General features: G+C 33.8%; 1 pseudogene; it reads right to left on the reverse strand.

The window, feature by feature from the left end:
- Positions 1-544: 544 nt before the first annotated feature.
- Positions 545-4429, reverse strand: LOC114385964 (annotated as a pseudogene).
- Positions 4430-4689: the final 260 nt, after the last annotated feature.

Raw genomic sequence — 4689 nt, forward strand, 5'->3', positions numbered from 1 at the left:
TTTGCTTTGAATGATTAAGCAATCATGCTACATGTCGTTATTATAGCCTCAGTGTTGTCATCTATTTCTACTTTTTGAATTACCAACTAGGCATTGTAAAAAGCCAATTAACTTAACCTACAGGGATTTTGTTAATTTCAGAATTTGAAAACAGTGTATTTTGGTATCATGTTAACCGAACACATCCTTTTCAGTTTTTCTTGAATCTATCCTATTGCATCTCTAGAAATTTAATTTTCAAACTTGAATATCTGAAACACTTATCTTTTCCTTGCATTTTAGTGCTCTATACCTATAATAAGAGATCAAATAGTTTATTCTCCTTTCCTTCTCCATGTTTTCTTTTGTTGCTTCTGCATTCCCTTCTCCAAATGAAAATAAAAAAAAAATTACCTACATATATTTTAGCAAGCACATTTTGTACCTCAAGTATGTATGCTTTCCCTATCTTCATTACCTATAAGCCTTGTATAGAAATATTAACATCTTTCACCAAAACTAAATAAATCAGTAAACATAGTAGCAAGCTCTCTAGAGATCTCTATTACCTTTTTAAACGTGTAGCCCAATGAAGGGCAATCCACCCATTGATGTCACAAATTTATATTGACTCCACAAGTGAGAATAGGGTTCAAGGCCCATTGGAAACCTAACCCAGCAACCATGTGAATAATCCCTTGGTCTTTCTTGGTCAAAGAGTAACTTGTCTCTTCATCTTTTTACTGACATATGCAAGAAAGCCACTATTGAAGGTTATCTTTTAGAAGCTCTTTAAGAAGCCAATCAACAGTACCAATCGACATTCCACTGCCAACTAGAAGAGGCTCTATAATATGGCTCCACGAGTCGTCATTAGCTTTCTGTTTTATGAAAGGAATTCCAGATTCTATGTTGTCATTCTTTACTGTTGATGCAGAAAGAAGCATTTTCCCTAATCTAACAAGTAATAACAACTCTTTTGGACTTCTAGTGGCTTCTATTTCTGATTGAGTACATTCAGTGCAACTATTGGTCTTATCACGATATTTAAACTCTCTAACCTCATTGTAGGACTCCAGGTTTCCAGAAGTAATGCATAGAGTAACCTTTCCAGGAAGGTGAGATGGAGCTTCACAAGAGATTACACCATCCCGAATTATCTCAACAGGAATTTCAACATCACAAAACATACAAGGACATGCAAAATCCAAGGGATGATAGAGAAAAGACCCAACAACAATTACCTATGCATATGGAGCTTTTGGAATCAAATTTGGACAAAATCAACACTAAAAATCATTTTTAAAGATAAGAAAGATGAAAAGAAAAAAAAAGATGAAATGTATGCCCAAATTTGTTAAGCTTTAAGTGTCAAAAGACACAAGCTTGAGAAACATTTCCCTAACCTAATTATTATAAATAGACTGAGCTTTATATATAATTGTTTTACATCACCACTACCACAAGAATTTCATATAGAATTCAAGTTAAACAATTTTTCCGAGGGTTTTTATTTCTACTCTTTTTCTATGTACCTGGGAACATTAGGTTGTGTTTAATAGAAATAAATTTGTTTTTTTTTTAGTTTAGTGATGAAAAACCAATAATGCATGAAAAATGTATCAAAGAATGAACATCCTAGGCAAATTTAAGGAATAAACAAAGTCAAGAAAAATTTTAAAGCTCTTCAATAACCTAGGTAAGGTATAAGCACCAATAGTTATGAATCAATAGAAAAAACACTTTCATTGTTCATAAGATACCAGTTATGCAAAGAGTAATAAATCATTGCTTATGGCATGCAAGGAGTTGGGCTGTGAAGGCACAAACCTTTGTAGTCTTAGTGGCATAACCCCATTCTGAGGAGATTGTCTTAATTGTAAATTTTTATTTTTGTGCAACAGTCAAGCTTGAATTTGCAATTGGAGGTGCTGCAATTTGGCTTTGGTCAAACAATGTCTGATAGTAGTCATAATTAATTACTTGTATTTCCACCATAGAAGAATAGGCAGGAAATTTGACTTCATCAACACCTTGAGGTTGTGAGAAAACAACTGCTAACATGGGAGGGGAATCAGAAGTTGAATAAACACCAAAATATGCCAAAGATGTTGTTAAGTTAACTAGGTGAAAGTAAATCATACAATTTTCAGAATTATTACCGTTGAAGTTAAGCCACTGACTATTTTTCGAGTTCAAAACTGGTATCCTTCTTGCAAAAGATACTGAATTTTCCTACTTTAAGAATTAAACATTCTAAGTATTGCATAAACACATGAAGAAAATTACTTCAACATCTGAGCAAACATAAAATTGCAAAATGATATAAATTTTATTCAATATGTCGAAGCAATACTTACATTTTCAACTGGCATGTATACATTTTTTAGTGGTAACTTGACTGCAGATGAGGACTTACATGATTCTAGCACCTTTGTCCATAAAGCCTTTTCATTTCCATCAGGGTAGCCATGGTCTATTAATTCATGATAAAATTCATCACCATCACCTATAACAATAAACACTTTTCCTATCAATGCAACTACACATTGTAAACACAAAGCATTGTGGAAGGACTTTGGTGCAGACAAATAGTAATAAACAAATATATATTACTGCTGAAATAAATGTCATTTATTTACCAAAGGTGTTTATAATGTTAACAATAAACATATTACGTTGCAAACAATTTCATCCTATATCATCTAAAGCTTTCTAAATGACATGTTTTTAACTTGTAAAAAATATGTTGCCCATTTCTTGTGAAGTGTTGTTATGGCCTCGATGTCTAACATTGTCCCATCAAAAAACCACTACAAAATTTAAAATATACAAATTTGTCATGTACATGAAACACTGAAATTGTAAACAGATACCAAACTAACAATTGGAAGTTTTTATAGTAAATACACACTGCTCCATTCATTCTTCAAACCCCCACTGACTATGTTCCACATCCAATGCATGACATAATATCCATACTCATAGCCTCTGGTTTGAACATGGCTCTAAATTCAATAGGAAATATATTTAGCATGTTCTACTTACAAAGTTTCAAAATGTGACTAATCCGAAAGACCTATATTGATTATATAATGACTAACTTTTACTTCAATCCACCGAGGTACATGTTGATCCGATTTACCTTCCAAACTAGTGGTTAAGGTCTTCATTGCACTGTTTACAAAAAAAACATAAACGTATATGGGATCAAAATTCTTTTTAGGTTTCGTACAATTGTTATACATTAAATCAATTACAATTTTAAACATAACCTGTTAATGCAAGTTTTGATGTTAATATTAGGCTTTTCATGCAAAGAACAAAACCAAACAACAATATTGTCCCTTGGACACACAACAACAAGCTGCCAATGTGCCCTGAAGTCCACAACTATAATTAGGTACATATAATGCAAATATTTTTTGAATGTACTAGATAAATTTTACTTACTAATTAAATTAAGCTCCTAAGTATATCTCTTGCTGTGATTCCTTCACCCATGTTTCAATGTAATGTTGACATTCATGACGTCTATCCTTTGCATTATGTATAGACTGGGGCTCAAGGAAAGGTACATTGAACCATGACCTAAGCTAGTACTCTAGTCATCCATAAACCTATTTGGAACATTTCACATGAATATTGTTAATCATATACCATAAATAATATTAATTATGAGTTAATCAAAAAGAGATCTTGTAATTCAATTTACTTACAACATCCATAACTGTAGTATAGATATGTTCAAACATTTGTCACCTGATATTATTTCAGTTAAATCTGCATGTGTGATGAAGAAGGATCCTTGTACATTAGGAATCCTAAATTTTGTCCCATCCCATGACAATTCAATAGGCTTCTGGTAAACAACAAACAAGTTCTTAATCAATTCTCCCAATAGATCAACTCCAACAATTGTACTAGACCTTTCAACAGCTACAACCAGTTTCGGCACACAATTGTGTGAATCCTATATGGTTAATGAAAATAAAAATTAAGTTAATCGTATGAAACAATTTTTAACAGTGTAACATTCATTTCATATCTTTGAAGGGGGAAAAAATACCTCATTAGATACAGGTTTGACAAGATGTGTCAGCCATCTAATGAATGTGTGAAAGGCCTGCCTGGCATACTAAATCTCTAACATTGGAAAAGGTACCTAAGCGTCACCATCATAAACTGTTGTAACACCGACCCTAACAACATCATCTGCATAAGGGACATTGTGTATGGTGGTCACACTGTCATACACTTTTCCCAAGGCCACTAGCCGTGTACATTGATCACCTACTACGTACAAGCCCATAGTAGCCACATCAACAGCAGAAGGCTTTTCACCTAATGGATTTGTAGTAGCTTTGGCATAGCTCCCCTTGGAGCTCACACGTGCAGCTAATACTTGTATATCTAGGGCCTCAACGGGGGGCGAGTGTTGCGATGCCATTTGGGATAACTCAATTTTTATTGCCTCCTTCAACTATTGTTTCATTATCTCCAAACTGTGTTTATTTTCCTCTTCTACTTCTTTCCTCCAGGCTTCCTTCAGGTTTTTGTTTTCCTCTTCTACTTTTTTCCTCCACTCTTGCTTTAGGTTTTCGATGATGTCAACCAATTGTTGTGGGCTAATTGATGCAGAGGAAGTGTTGGAGCCACGTGAGGCCTGTCCAAAGTACTGACTAATTGTGACACTAATCCCCACTACAC

Source organism: Glycine soja, chromosome 15 (assembly GCF_004193775.1).
Source record: "Glycine soja cultivar W05 chromosome 15, ASM419377v2, whole genome shotgun sequence".
Taxonomy (NCBI): Eukaryota; Viridiplantae; Streptophyta; class Magnoliopsida; order Fabales; family Fabaceae; genus Glycine; species Glycine soja.